The 16,557-nt window shown below is 41.8% G+C and overlaps 1 protein-coding gene across 1 annotated transcript in view; it reads left to right on the forward strand.

Annotated features, from left to right (window-relative positions):
* Positions 1–1,790: 1,790 nt before the first annotated feature.
* HECW2 (HECT, C2 and WW domain containing E3 ubiquitin protein ligase 2) overlaps positions 1,791–16,557 on the forward strand; it is a 389,957-nt gene continuing 375,190 nt past the window's right edge. Inside the window, exon 1 of the mRNA XM_033230785.1 lies at positions 1,791–1,874. The gene's annotated coding sequence lies outside the window, so the exon portion shown is untranslated. The remainder of the gene's footprint in view (positions 1,875–16,557) is intronic.

The following is a 16,557-nucleotide window of genomic DNA, read 5'->3' on the forward strand; positions in this document are numbered from 1 at the left end:
TGCAGACACATTTACCTCCTGAGGTTCCTCAGAGAGTGAGACATTACCCTCTCACCCTCAGCTTTTCTTCCCTCAAAGGTGGCTTCATTGGCATGCACTGTTGGTCTTCGTTACCGTAGGCTTATGTCCTTCCAATTTAATTATACCAGGTTAAAGAGCTTATTTTTCTGCAGTAATACATCCAAAGCCCCAGATCGAGGTCCTGGATCAACATGCCCATCCCAGAACCGATCACTGCGGTCCGGAAGATGACTGGCTAGTTCTGGAGGCTGAGGGTGGGAGGTGTCAGTACCCTGGAGCCACAAAGACTCATTGTGGGTGAGGGGGAAGGGCAGTTCCCATAGGAATAATGAACTGCTGTTACCAGAAAAGGCGGAGTGATGGATAATATTGAGCACACATACTCAAAAGTCCCAAAGGAATGGATATCCATTATTTGGGGACTTACTCCATATGGATATAGTTAAATTGTAAAACGGAATAAACCTTCCCTGTATCTGGATAGACGCAAGGGTGGGTGGGGAGGGACATAATATATTTACACTTTAGCATTTTTACTTTTTCTCCTACGTGGGACTGGCTTGATGAAGATGCTATAGACGTAAATAGCCGAAAGTACTAATACAGTAATTTTAAATTTTAGTGCCCTCTTTAGGCAAAGTATCCCGGGAACGCTTTCAACAATCCAGTTTTTTCATCGTGACCACACCCAGTGTGTGCGACATGAGTATTACCGTCTTGCCCTTGCAGTTGGGGAAACCGAGGCATGACATTTCCCTATTCAGCTCTCTGGTGGGGTTGAGGAACAGTGTTGTCTGCATCACCTCAGAGGGTCTCCTGCATCCTCCGCGACGCCTCTAGGAATCCTCCTGTCCTTCGGCTTCGCAGAAGGAGAGCAACTCAGGCTCCGCCGCAACCTCGGGACTCGTCCTCTGCCCAGCTGCACCCGCCCCGTTCTTCCGCACCTTCCTCAGGGAGGTCCCGTTGGCCAAGGTCTGGCTGTCCCTCCTGTCCTCTGCCCCCGCCTCCCTTCCACCGGTCCCCGACGTGCCGGCAGCTCCCAGCCCAGCCTTCCCGCAGGGCGGTGCGGACAGATGCCGCCGAAGCGTCTAGCGGGAGGGGCGCCGGCGCGGCTGGAGGTGAGGGGGCCAGGCCCTTTGCTCTCCGCCGACCGGGGCGCCGCGGCTGGAGCTGCCGCCGGGCACCCGGGCGGGAGGAAGGTGGTGGCGGGGAGCGGTGAGAGGGTGGCTACGCGGGCTGGCCGGCGCCTGGAGAGCGAGCAGCGGGGAGCCGGGAGCTGCGGGGCCGCTCGGGGCCGCGCCGCGCTCGGCCACAAACCTCCCGGAGGTGCAGGACCCCCAGCGCCCTCCTGAGCGCGGGCGGGAGCCATGGCTTCGCGCGTCCCCGCCGCCGCTGCTGACTCGACACAATCGGCGGGTCGCGCGGGGGCCGTAGCGTAACCCGGGGGTGGGCGGCGGCGCGGAGCCGCCTCGGGAGCTCTCGGTGTCGCTGGGAGCTAGGAAGATGCCAGCACAAAGGCAAGCCGAGACCCAGCCCGCTGCGGAGGGCGGCGGGAAGAGCCGCTGAGGGGCGCGCCGGGCGCGCTCTGCCCTGCGCCGCGTCTCTCTAGGCGCTTCTCGCGGTCTCGGGGTCGGGGACTGCAGCGCAGAGACTCTCGACTCCGTGGCAGCGGCCGCAGCAGCCCGGAGCTGCATGCAACGCGCGGCGGCGCCCCCGGCCGCTTGCTTTCTCTGCGGCGCGCACGGACCGGCCGGAGGGCACCGGGGCCGCGGGTCCGGGCGACTGCGGGGGCGCCTTCCCGCCCCGCGGCCCGGTCCCCACCCGCAGCCCGCGGCGACGGGCGCAGAGCCCAGGTGAGCGCGCGGCCCTCGCCGCAGGTAGCGGACGGCGGGAGGTGGCTTTGTTTTTCCTCCCTTGCGCCCCGGCGCGGTCATTCATTTGACATTTCGGTTTCCGCTGCCCAGAAACGCGGGCGAGAGACACCAGGATGTGTTTGATGGTTTGGTTCTCCCGGGAAACTGGGACTTTGGGGTCTATTTGAGCATCAGTTGAGGGAGAGGACGCTTCATTTCCTTTTTGGTTGGGAATGTGCGGTGAACATCCTCTGCTGGAGCTTGGGGCCTGGAGGAAACTGGGGCTGCAGATTTAGACGTAGACGTTTCCGAGGACGCGCGACTGCAGAGGTCTGGCTCTCTCATGCCTTGTCTTCTCTATTAGCAGCGCTCGGGTGCTTTTCGTCGTTTATTATTATTAATTTAGAGAACATCTTTACAGGCACATTTATTTCTTTTAGAGTTAGAAGTCTTTGGAGTCAGTAGAGAGAGCTCACAATTAGAGTTACAAGGGTTCAATCGATATTAAACTTCAGGAAGGAAAACATTTGTGATCATTACAGATAGAGGTGGACAGCATGCAAACTTCGGGGGCCTTTAGCTTTTTGGATACGATTTCTGCTTTCACTGTCCTAGACTCACGCAAACTCTGTTTTTCGTATATGTATACCTTTGTGAAAGTGTGAAACTTGTCTTTTCTGGAGTAGTGTTCTATAGTTTGTCATTTAGAAGAAGAATATTTTAGTGTAATTAGTAGAGTCCTCCATGTGTTTGTCTTATAAATATATGATTTTCTTTTTAGTGTTTCTCCTATTCCCTCAAGGGTTCATTTTTTCTGTTGCCTAGAGAGAGCTTTTTTTCTCTCTCTTCCCAACAGATGGCTGTATATTCCAAGAGGTTATCTTTAAAATGACACACACATTATCTACAAAGAAAGAAAGATCAGTTGTTGACTTTATCTTTGGAGTTATTAAAATAAAAGGCCTAATCTGGATGGGGATATTATTGATGGTGTGAAAAATCTGGAGTTTGCTAATCTGTTTGGTCATCAGAAGATTCCTGCGGGGATTGTTTATATAGCGTGGGAGACAGATGGCATCCCTAGCTGACTAGAGAAGCCAGTCATAAAGGGTCATTGTATTCTTCAGAAATTATCCACTTCACTATTAGAGGTGGGGTAGGGTGGGGTGGAGGGTGGCAAAGACATAATTTTGATCTCTTAAAGGAGACACTATAACATTATCGTCCAGCAGTCTAACCAACTTAAATTTTTCTTTTTGTTGAATATTCAAAAAGTCCCAATTGAGCTATTTGTTTTGATTATTTCATTGGCACATTTTGGCTTTAATGTGGTTGTGTGAAGCAGTTTATTAACAAAAATGTCTTTGAACTTAAAAATAATCATGCTGCTTCAGGGGGAAAATCAGTTGCACCTTTCTTAGCTCTTGTATATAAATGGCCCCTTGGACTCAAACCGTCTCATGTCTGGAAAGACTTTAGTCTGCATTAGTTTGAATCCAGTTTCCTTCACCATCTCCGTGACAGGTGGTTTCTTAATTCCCAGCGTTTGGCGGCAGACTCTGAGGTCTGGGCAGTACTGTACTTCCATGATGATTTCCCAGCCTAAGATATTCACTTCACCATCACCTCTATCACTGTATTGGGCAACATTTGGCAATGAATCTTTATGAATGACTGTAGTGTCGGTAAAGAAATCAAAATCATTCTGAACATTTGAGATAAACCAGCTGGAGCTTTTCTGCGCCTACCACTGTTGTGGATTATCTATGTGCTGTAGATTGCAACCAGATCACAAAACTGGTTTTCCCTCGTTATGAATGTGAAGGAAAATATTCTGGTAAATTAACGTTTGCCAGCCACAGGACTAAATTTAGTGAAGAATATGGACAATGTTTGACCCCTCTGAACAGGAGGCAGGAAATAAAAGTAAGCACTGGTTCTGTTTCACTTGGGCAATGTGATCTTGGGAGAAAAGCCTATTTTCTTACTCTTTTAAAAGGCTTTTGCAACACTGATTTCAGCCAAAGGCGAAGAAACCAAGGTTGTTACCTATAGTTGAGGACAGATGCTTTGGTGTTTTCTCCTAGATCAAGGTGTTTGCAGGAGAGGTGGCTTTTGGGATCTTCCCAGTTTTAATATGTGCCTACACATCAATGAAATGATCTTGCATTCAAAATGCTTGTTAAATCTATATGGTTGGTATCTGTGTAACCTCTAACCAGGTGCCAGGTGGCTTTCTCTGTTGTAAAGTGTTCCTTTAAGAGAAACCAGAGGCTCCTTGCCTGGGGCTTGCTGTGGGCCTGGCCTGGATCCACATTCTTGTGCATTGCTGACTGCTTTCTTGGGAAAAACTGGAACCAGTTTTGCTTGGTGTGTTGGATAGGGAATGGCAGCGTTGGGTGAAAACCTTTCCAGCTCTGTTATCAAAAGCCAGGCCTGGCCTGAAAGAGGGAGGACTGACTGTGTTTGAAGTTTGATTGATTTAACAGAGGCAGAGGTTGCTTCATTACACACAGGATGCCTTTTGTATCAGGATATGAATGAGAGATTAGAAAGGTGACCAGATGCCCTGCTTTGCTTGTGACAGTGCCAGTTTATTCCTGTTGATTTATCTTAATTATCAAAAGCACCCCCTTTCACATGCGAAAAGGCCCTGGTTTGGGTGATAAGTTAATTATCTGGTCACCCTAGGTATTAAAGAATCCTGAATTTTTTTTCATCACCCCTCTTCTGACACTAGATTTTGAGTCTTGCTTTATTTCAGTCTTTTATTTATTAAATGTAAAGATAGAAAATCAGAAAAAATTTAAACCTGAAAAATACATAAGAAAAAATGAAATAGGAGGAAGGAAGATAGGAGAATGAGATAATTGCTTGTCATCTATTTATACACATAGTGAATAAAATAGTTTTATTCTTAAATTATTAAGTGTCTGCCATGGCTGTAAGCCCATACTATTATTGTCTTCAAGCACCATACAAATTAGCACCTGTCCATATATCTAGAGCTGACATTAATTGGGACAAATCCTATGATTTGGGAGAGCAGTTTCTACAAAACCTGTTTGCAGACCTGATGGTTACCATGGCTCTTAGAGATAGGAATGCGAGTTTCAAGATCTAGTGTCTGGTCCAGATCTTGGATATTTACTGAGATTCCAGAACACAAGTGTTGTTGTGAAGACTTGACTCCTCATTCTCTTAGTTTCCAAGCTCTCTGGGACATAAGGATAATAGGAGGGCTTTTGTTTTCTGTACTCTCTTGTGTCTCCAGCGTTTGGTTTGGATCTCAGCTTTTCATACAGAGGGGTTGCAGAGAGGGAGAACTGGTGTGTCTGTTCACCACATGAAAATTCTCATGGGGCTTTGACATTATGCAGGTGACCTGGCAAGGGTTTGGGTTCTTTACCAAAGTTAGATATATGAAGTTTGTGGCATTTGCTTCTGCAGTAGTTGCTATGCTCCTTTACCAAAGAATTGTGTGTTTGTAACACAGCTCACTTGCTATGTTGGCCAGTGGATGTTACAATTAATTATGGCTGTCATCTTTCCCAAACTCACTCCACTTAAGTCCTCAAAAGCTTGGTCAGCATGTCTAAATAAGAAGAAATTTATGTTTTTTTTTTTTTTTTGAGACAGGTCTCACTCTGTTGCCCAGACTGGAGTGCAGTGGCATAATCTTGGCTCACCACATCCTCTGCCTCCTGGGTTCAAGTGATTCTTGTGCCTCATCCTCCCAAGTAGCTGGGATTACAGGCATACACCACTACCACTGACAAATTTTTGTGTTTTTAGTAGAGACGGGAGGACTTCACCATGTTGGCCAGGCTGGTCTTGGACTCCTGACCTCACATGATTCACCCTCCTCAGCCTCCCAAAGTATTGGGATTACAGGCATGAGCCACCGTGACCAGCTGATGTATCTTTTTTATAAGTAGGATGACTATATAATTAAAAAAAATCCAGACAAGGACACTTTTGAGAGTAAAATATGGTACTAACTGGAAGGGGCATTAGATCAATAAGTATAAACTGTGACTGTGCCAGGAACACTAGGATTTATGGCTATTCTAACTATGACTCAAGTCATAAGCTTTTATATATATTATATCCATATGATAGAGAAATGTCCTTAGCTTCTTCTAGGCTTGTTCAACATATATGTTTATGTGTGTGTATGCAATGTGTGTATAGATAAACATTGATAATATATCTTAGATATGTGCATTGTAGGTTTGAAATAAACTACTTAAGAAGTCCTAGTAATTGGACATTTACGGCCTTATCTCTTTCATTGGTTGTCTTCTTAACTAAACTCTTTGGATCTAGCCTCTCCAAATTTTAAATCATCTCCTGATCTTGTCTATTTTGATACCATTCTGTTGATATAATTCTTTTGCTTAAAAACCTTTGATAGCTTGTCATTTTCTTTTTAATTTTCAAAGTAAGATCCATAGGCAGTTTGGTGGTTGGAAGGGAAAACCAGTGAAAAAATGTAATTCATTCATCCATTCGTTTGTTCATTCAGCTAATATGTATTGAGCTCCGTCTGTGGGTTAGTCTCTGATCTAGGTGCTGGGAATATGTCAATGAATAAAACAAAGATCCCTGACCTTGTGGAGTTTTCATTCTATTGGGGGCAGGCAGGTGGGAGGTGGGAGACAGATAATAAACCAAGTAACTAAATTGTGTATGATGCTAGAAGGAGATGAGTGCTTTGAAAGAAGGAGAAAGTAGGACAGGGTAAGTGTGGTTGAGTGGACTTCATGGAGAAGGCTTCATGGAGAAAGAGACCTTAAACAAAGAGTTAAAAGGAGGTAAGAGAAGTTACTTAATACAGATACCTGAGGGATAGAGTTGCAAGATGGCCAGTGCAAAGGCCCTGAGAAAAGAATGTGGATATGTTCAAAGATTTGCAAGATCAGCATGATGGGGTCGAGTGACGAGGTGGGAGTCAGAAATGAGACCAGAAGGGTGGTGTGGGTGTTGCAAAGCATGCAGGGCCTTGAGATAGGCCATTTAATTATGATTTTAGCAGACATCTCCTTATGTTCTTAAAACTTATTATAATATTTAAGCTTGTATTTGTGCTGCAAAGACTGCACTGGTGAGTGCGTATAGCTTACATTTTGTTAATGGTCCACTTCATGTTTGTTAATATAGTTTTTATATCATTTACTTATTTTTTATTGTTAAAAGATTATTTTTTGTTTTTGCTGTTCTTTTTTTTTATTGTACTTTAAGTTCTAGGGTACATGTGCACAACATGCAGGTTTGTTACATATGTATACATATGCCATGTTGGTGTGCTGCACCCATTAACTCATCATTTACATTAGGTATGTCTCCTAATGCTATCCCTCCCCTCTCCCCCCTCCCCACAATAGGCCCCGGTGTGTGATATTCCCCTTCGTTTTTGCTGTTCTTAAATTGTATTCCCATTTCACAAAATTAGATAAGTGGTTCAAAAGTAGTTCATTGAAGTGTAAACATAGTGATGAAAATAGTACGGTAAATGCTACATTTCAGAATACCATAAACATAATTGGAGAACTGAATCTCACTGTAAATAAAATGGGAATACGTATGTGTAGAGACAAGGGAATCTGTGAGAGTGACAATTTCAGAACAGTAGCTGAAATTGAAAAGTGCAAATGGAAATATGACAATGACTATCTCAAAACTATTTTTTTATTGGACTTGCTATCCCTGTTAGGACCAAATGAATCCGTAATCATTGCCTGTTATGAAACTTTGTCCAATAGTGGCATGAAGCCATGGATGTTTTTGTGTCATTTTCGAACAAAGCACAGTGGCTTCTCTGTTATACTATTGAAGTTTTCTAGGACAAGCACACAATAATGCTTTCCTTTATAAAATTAATGTATTATGTGGCTGAAGGTAGGTAAGAGACTATAATTCTATTACCATCATTCAAGGATCCTTGCAGCAAAATAAGTATGAGTCATATTATTGAAGTGACACTTGGAAAATCAACTGGAAAGTTAAAGACAAACATCCTTAGAAAGAAACTAGAAGTTATTGACAAAACTCCTTTGTCAAATGACATGGTTGGCTGTGGCATAGTATCAGTGGAGTGGAGTGTGGAAGAGCGATTACTATCAAGTGCACGCTAGCAGATATTTCACTTTATGGTTGGATAAAACCACCAATGTCATGCAGAGAATGAATCAGCTTTTGGCATTTGTTCAGAGATGAGTGCTCGGTGATGCTTTTGTTCATTTATCACTGAAAACTCGTGTTATGGGAAGAGGTTTTTTTTTTTTTTTGGGTAACTATTATTCATGAGATTGGAAAAGTTGCTCGGGACAGAACTGACAGGGTACTGGGCTCAGGTACAGATAAGGTGATGGCTTCGTGAAGAAAGGAAGTTGTACTTAGAAAGAAGCCAATCCACATGTTACCCACTTCATAAAGATGTAGTGCCTTCTGATCTTGAGGAGACACAAAAAGAGACAGTGGAAACTATGAATTCAACCAAACTGTGGCCCCTGCATCTATGAGTTTGCTGTGCAAAGTGATGGGCAGTGAGGGTAAGACTGCTTCCCCAAGCTGACATATGCTAACTGCATAGTGGAAAGGTGCTTGTGTAATATTTTATCTGTGGAGTAAGATGTCTGTGGAGTGAGAAAAACATTTCCTTATGATGCTGATTAGAAATGATTTCTGTTATATCAAGTGGTATACCTAAGTCATATGTTTAGTCTGTGGTGAACCATGGCAAGGACAGAGAGGGAAGGGAGACTTATTAACAAATAAAACAATATGCCACAATCTTAGACTATGAAATTTTTTATTAGAGAGTTGGAAGTTCACATTGACTGTAAATTAAGGGAATGATATTTTCAGTAATAGACAGCCATTTATATAATAAGCATAGTGTCTCTCAGTGACCTGCTAGAAGAATAAGAGCTCAAAGTAATAGAACTTAGACCCAGCAAGTTTTGATGGGGAGTGGACACAAGTGTGTATGTGGTATTTGAGAGCATGTAGAGAACCATGGCAGGAGAGATCCAGACTTTTAGGATTTTGTATTAAGATATTGGGTGGCAGGGAGTACAGGCCAAAGGAGGTAGAGAAAACTGTCAGATGTCTCTGACAGTTGGATATGACCTTTCTTATGTTTTTGCCTTAGGCTTCACTTCATTTCATCCAAATGGACTTCATACTCAAAGGTTTTCAGGACATAATCTATATTGCCGTTGGCCTAATCTAAAAAAAATGAATGATTTCTTATGGTCTTATAGTGGTCTTGGATTCTTTCCGTATAGGCCCCCACCCCTTCCTCCCTCCATTTTTTCCTCCCTTCTCTTTCTCCTTCTCCTCCTTTGTTCTCTCCTTCTTTAAGCTATTGAGTTGGCATCTCTAAGCTAGATGAGCTAGAAGAGCTCATCTTCTGTATCACTGTTATCTAGGCAGCTATATGTGCTATTCAGGGAACAAGGGAAAGGAGCCCCTAGGGAGGGGAAGTTCTGTACCTTGCTCAACTAACTCATCCTGATGTCTGATATCCAGCTATAGCATGCATTTAAATGTAAACTCCCATTCTTCAATAAAGACTCATTTCTTTTTTTCCCTTTTGGATTTTTAGTAAAGATGGAGTCATTGTCTTTTGTTTAATAAGTCGTCTATTGTGATGGCTATTATTTAATACTAGGACAAAAGTCATTCATGCAGTTTTCATTGAACCTTATATGCCAGGCTCTATGCTAAGTAATGGGTATAAAAGAGGTTAATAATCAGACATGGCTCTGTCCAGATCAGACAGAATCTAATGGAAAACAGACCATACAGATATGAATAAATAAATAAGTAGATAATTGCAAAGCAAATATGGCAAAAATATTAATGTTTGTTAAATCTGGGTGTTGGTATGTATGGTATACCTCAGTAATATACTTAGCCCGCAGTGAATCATGGCAAGGACAAAGAAGGAAGGGAAAATTATTAACAAGTAAAACAATATGCCACAATCTTAGACTATGAATTTTTTTTATTAGAAGTTAGAAGTCTACATTGACCGTAAATTAAGGAAGTAATATTTGGTATATGGGCTACTGTTATGTTAACTTCTTAATATGAACTTCTAAATGTGTATTTTAAATATTTCATAAGCAACAAATGAAAAAACCTAGTTGGAAGTACATTAAGTGCTTTGTCGAGGTGGGCTTTGGCGGATAATATTGTGTAACTGAGACTTCCTTTAGATGGAGTGCTCAGGGAAAACCTGAAGTGTAATTCATCACTTGCCTGTATAAGAGGGATGGGGATAATTTGGAAAGGGTTCAGGGAAGAGTCACAAAGACGATTGATGACAGAGTTGAAAATAGCCCTATGAGAACAGTCTTAGGGAACTGGGGATGCTGAGCAGAAATGGAATGCTTAACCTAATGCAGTGATTTAGTTTTTTTTTTTTTTTTTGGTTTGTAGGAACTTTTACACATCCACATTCTCTTCACTTGTCTCCCATAATCAACAGCAGGCAAGACAAGTGATTCAATTTAGAATTATGGGTTAGAAGAGAATCAGAGTTTTGTTCTGCACTTGAGGAAAAATTGGAAAGGATCTGAGAGGTAAACTAGCTCAGCCTTTTGTAAAGTAATATCTCTTCAATGTTTTTAACAGGTGGTCATCGGGTTTTTAGGAGATAGTTTCCATGCTTCCTCCACCAAGAACAGGGTGATGGTGAGTGGGACACTCTAGTTTACTTTAATTAGACAAGTCATCTTCCTGTCCCACAAATACCCTAGACTCATCTCCACCTCAGTACTTTTACCACAGGAAGCACCTCCCACCTGGAATGCCCGCCACTTCTACTTACTCTTTCAGGCCCCAGGTCTCCATTGCCCTCTGTATGCAATTTAAAAACAGTGGTTTTTGTCATTTTTCCCACCTCATTCTTCTGAAGAGTATGCCATTCCTGGAATTCAATGTAGTTTCTCTCGTCAGTGATTGACAGTAAGAATAAAGGTAGGGTAAGTATCTTATAGGAAGAGTTGGGAGAAAGTGTGTTTAGCCTTCCACCCAGATGCTGATGTGCTAACCTCTTGGGAACCACTCATTTGTAGCATTTAAAATCCTTTTTTTTTTTTTTGAGACAGAGTCTCGCTCTGTCGCCCAGGCTGGAGTGCAGTGGCTGGATCTCGGCTCACTGCAAGCTCCGCCTCCCGGGTTTACGCCATTCTCCTGCCTCAGCCTCCCGAGTAGCTGGGACTACAGGTGCCCGCCACCTCGCCCAGCTAGTTTTTTTGTATTTTTTAGTAGAGACGGGGTTTCACCGTGTTAGCCAGGATGGTCTCGATCTCCTGACCTCGTGATTCGCCCATCTCGGCCTCCCAAAGTGCTGGGATTACAGGCTTGAGCCACCGCGCCCGGCCAGCAATTAAAATCTTAATCATCTGCTGTTTTAGGTGGTGCGCTAGTTATTGTTTTCCGTTAGTCTTCTTGCCAACTAGATTTTAAGCACTCTAAATATTTGGAAACTTGGCAGATGCCCATGTGTAATGCCCAGTATTGATCACATAGTGAATATTCAATAACCAATGCCTAATGGCTAAAGGAACGATTTATTTCTTCTTCATGGACCATTATGAAGGGTTGTTATTTATATAGATCAGATATTAATTGACACAGGATGCTAAAAAATTAACATTTTGGACTTTCAAAATGTCAGAAAGTCAAGTCTTGTAGGCCTAATTCATTCAGATAACTCTCATCTCAGAAACTTTCTTTCTTCATAAGTCTTCTAACTCCTTGCTATTCAAAGTGTGGTCCACACAGCCCAGGCAGCATTTCTCTCTGTTGCCCAGGCTAGATAGAGTGCAGTGGCACCATCTCTGCTCACTGCAAGCTCTGCCTCCAGGGTTCACGCCATTCTCCTGCCTCAGCCTCCCAAGTAACTGGGACTACAGGTGCCCACCACCATGCCCAGCTAATTTCTTTTTTTTTTTTTTTTTGCATTTTTAGTAGAGACGGGGTTTCACTGTGTTAGCCAGGATGGTCTCGATCTGACCTCGTGATCTGCCCGCCTCGGCCTCCCAAAGTGCTAGGATTACAGATGTGAGCCACCACACCCAGCCTCAATCTACATTTTTAAAAGATCCTCACATATGTTGGATGCACAGTAAAGTTTGAAAAACATTTCATCAGTCTATGGATGAGATCCTCAGTGCCTTCTGCCATGTGGTCTGGGATTTTGCTACTTCGTATAGGAGCTTGCCAGGCCAGAAGATGCTCGCAGGGGTTCCCTGGGGTAGTTCAGGTACGTAGGTGATATTTAGGATTGGTGATTACAGAAAGAGGAAGCAGTTGTTGGCATGAGAAACTAGGAGAGGTTGTCATAGGTAGAGGAGCATGGCAATGCAACCCTAAACCAAGAGATCGCTTTATGATTGGACACAACTTCTAACTCCCTGGACATGGACTTGTCTCAAACTCCAACACCTCCAGAGCCAACAGATCACAAATGAAACCAGCTGGATGTGTTGTACATGGTAGCCTTGTGGAGTGGTGAGGATCATGGAGAGACACACTTCATCAAAAGGAAAGGCGATGTCCCCACTTGGCTCACCTTATTGTTGCCACATGGGAATTTGGGCCCAGCATGGCCAAATCTTCAGATTTTTCATATGAAGCTAAACTTAATTACATGGAAGTTTGTATGTAAAACATCTCTTGGGTGTAATTTGTTAGTAAGTAATTATACTGTTTTTAGAACAGTTCATGCCAAACGAAATTCATGTGCTGTTGTGCGGTCTGTGTCTGGTTTGCAGTACCTGTTCTGGATCAACTGAATGTATGAGGTGGTTTTGATACCTGGCTTCTTCAGTGCAGGGCACCAGGCACAGGCATTATGGATCTTTACGAAGAAAATGAAATAAAAAGACGTAAAGGAATGGAGCTGCATATGCGTTGATGGCCTGACTTAAAATCTGTGATAATCTGAAGAACCTCAATGGTGTTCGAAGAAAGGGTTATGTGCCTAAAGGAATAAAATCTAGATTTTGTAAAAACAGTAGGCAGGGGTTGAGGCAAGGGTAAGGAAATACAGAAACAGAAAGTGCTTGGCATCCTCAAGCTAGGATCACACACTGCAACAAAGCAGTCAGGGCGAGGATGCTGGACCACAGCTGGGACCTTCTTGTGCTGGAAGAGAAGTGTGACTGTAGCTAGAATTTGAGTTACTTTATCTTCAGCATCTGCTTATTGAATTTGGTGGCTACTGATACTGAATTTTGCTGAGTTTTCCATTGAAGTTTGTCGTCGTAAAATGACGTGTTTTGAGAGTGAAAACCAGGTGAAGAAACCAAAATTCTTCCTAAAGATTTGCTACTTACTGTATTTGTTAGAGACTAAATTTCTCCAGGGTAAGGATAGTTTATTATTGTTATTACTATTATTATTTTTTGAGATGGAGTCTCGCTCTGTCGCCCAGGCTGGAGTGCAGTGGCGCGATCTCGGCTCACTGAAAGCTCCGCCTCCCAGGTTGAAGCCATTCTTCTGCTTCAGCCTCCCGAGTAGCTGGGACTACAGGCGCCCGCCCCCACTCCTGGTGAATTGTTTGTATTTTTAGTAGAGATGGGGTCTCACCGTGTTAGCCAGGAGGGTCTCGATCTCCTGACCTCCGTGATCCACCTGCCTTGTCCTCCCAAAGTGTTGGGATTACAGGCGTCAGCCCCCGCGCCTGGCCATTGTTTATTATTTGTCTTTGCATCCCTAGCATCTATCACAGTCCAAATCAATGAATGTTTCTTGACCTGAACTGATTATAAGACAAAATAAAGTTTAGTTTCTATCTTGCAAGTCTTTCTGTAGGTGTTCATTTTCCTGACTAAATTTAAAAAAACAACTTTATTGAGATACAATTCACATACCATAAAATTCACAATGTTAAGGTGTATAATTCAGTACTTACTATTTTTATCTTTTATTTATTTATTTTTTTGAGATAGAGTCTCACTCTGTCGCCCAGGCTGGAGTTTAATGGCGTGATCTCAGCTCACTGCAACGTCTGCCTCCTGGGTTCAAGTGATTCTCATCCCTCAGCCTCCTGAGTAGCTGGGACCACAGGCATGTGGCACCATGCCCAGCTATTTTTGTATTTTTAGTAGAGATGGGGTTTTGCCATGTTCGCCAGGCTGGTCTTGAACTCCTGACCTCAAGTGAGTCTCCCTTCTTGGTCTCCCAAAGTGCTGGAATTACAGGTGTGAGCCATCGTGCCTGGTCAATTCAGTACTTTTTAGTACATTCACAACAGTATGCAACCATCACCACTATCTAATTCCTGAACTTTTTCATCACCCCAAATAGAAACTACATACCCATTAGTAGTCACTTCCCATTTTTCCTGCTCCCAAACTCATCAACCACTACTCTAGATTTGCCTATTTTGGACATTTTGTATGAATGAAATCATATGAAGTCTTTTGTGACTGACATCTTTCATTTAGCATAATATATTTTTAAGGTTTATACATGTGTAGCATGTGTCAGCACTTCGCTCCTTTAAATGACCAAATATTTCACTGTATGAATTTTGTTTATTTTGTTTATCCATCCATCAGTTGATGGACAATGGGATGGTCTCACTTTTCAGCTCTCATGAGTAATGCTGCTATGAGCATTTATGTAACAGTTTTTGTGTGGATGTATGTTTTTAGTTCTTTTGCGTATATACCTAGGAGTAAAATTGTGGGCCATATGGTAATTCTGTGTTCTGAGGACCTGATTAACAGAAAGTAGGTGCAACATTTTATATTGTAATGAATGATGTATGAGAGCTCCAGTTTCTGCACCTCTTTCCCACTTATTTTATTTTTTTTGCCATTGTAGTGTGTGTGAAGTTGTATTTCGTTAAGGTTTTAGTTTGCATTTCCATAATGACTAATGATGTTGAACATTTTTTCATGTGCTTATTGGTTATGTATTTATCTTCTTTGAGGAATTGTCTATTCAAATTCTTTGCTAATTTAAAAAATAGAGTTGTCTTTTAATTGTTGAGTTTTAAGATTTCTTTGTATTATGGATACTAGACCCTTAAGAGATATATGCCTTGCAAATATTTTCTGCTGTTTTATAGATTGTCTTTTCACTTTATTGATAGTGTCTTTTGAAGCTGAAAAGTTTATAAATTTAATGAAATCCAACTTACCTTTTAAAAAATTGTTCCTTGTGCTTTTGGTGTTATAACTGTCCTTGTTGATCTTTAGTTGTTTTATCCATTAGGAAAAGTGGGGTGTTGATGTCTCTGATTATTGTTGTCCATTTCTCCCTTTAGCTTTGTCAGTTTTTGCCCATGTATTTTGCTGCCTTGTTAAGTGCATAGATGTTTGTAATCATTATGTTTTCCTTTTCAATTGATCCTTTTATCATTACAGAATATCCTTCTTTGTCTTCAGTAACAATTTTTGTCTTAAAGTCTATTTTGTCTGATACTAATATTATCACTCTAACTCTTTTTTTGGTTGCTGTTATCATAGTGTATTGGTTTGCTAGGGCTGTCATAGAAAGTACCACACTCTGGGTGACTTACACAACAGAAATTTATTTTCTTGCAGTTCTGGAGACTGGAAATATAAGATCAAGGTGTTTTGGCAGGTTTGGTTTCTTCTGAGGCTTCTCTCCTTGGCTTCAGGTGGTCACCTTCTTGCTGTGTTCTCATACAGGCTTTCCTCTGTGCATGTATATCCATGGTGTCTATCTGTGTGTCAAAATTTCCTCTTCTTATGAGGACACCTGTCAGATTAGATTAAGGTCTATACTAATGGCCTTATTTTAACTTAATTACTTCTTAGAGGTGCTATCTCCAAATTTAGTTACATTTTGAACTACTTGGGGTTAGGACTTCAATCAATATATGAAGTTTCTTATGGGGGGGCAATTCATCCTATAACACATGGTATGTATATTTTTCTACTTAAAATTTTTATTCTACTTTTATCTCTGAATATACAGTATCTCCTGTAGACAGCATATAGTTGGATCACTTAAAAAGTGTTTTCTGCCAATCTGTGCCGTTTGACTGGATTGTTTAATTTACTTCCATATAATGTAATTACTGATAATCAAGTAGCATTTGTGTCTGTCTCTTTTGTATTTGCTTTCTACATGTCTTCTACATGTCTTGTAGAAGAGTTCCTGAGTTCCATTACTGTCTTATCTTGTGTTAAATACATATTTTCTAGTGTACCATTTTAATTCTCTTGTTGCTAATTTTTTGGAGAAGGAGATTTTCAGAGGTCTTTACTCCATAATTCCTGATGATACTGTTATGGTATTTTTTGAGTTATTTTCTTAGTAGTTGCTCTGGGGATTACAATTACACTTCTTAACTTAAAACAACCTAGTTCAGATTAATCAACTTAAATTCAGAAGTATGCAAAACTTCACTCCAATACTTCACTTTGCTCTTATTTTAATATAAATTACATCTTTATACATTAGAAGCCCATCACTACACACTTAAAATAATTGCTTTATGCCATTGTCATTTAAATTCGATAAAAAGAAAGGGTTATAAATAAAAATATATTTATCCTTTCTGTGTAGATAGCTTTACCAATACTCTATTTCTGTGTGGATTTGAGTTAATGTTTGGTGTTGTTTTTATTTCAGCCTCAAGGACTCCTTTTAGTATTTCAATTGTAGGATGTGGTGGTGACAG

The sequence above is a fragment of the Trachypithecus francoisi genome, unplaced genomic scaffold (genome assembly GCF_009764315.1).
Source record: "Trachypithecus francoisi isolate TF-2019V2 unplaced genomic scaffold, Tfra_2.0 Lachesis_group13, whole genome shotgun sequence".
Taxonomy (NCBI): domain Eukaryota; kingdom Metazoa; phylum Chordata; class Mammalia; order Primates; family Cercopithecidae; genus Trachypithecus; species Trachypithecus francoisi.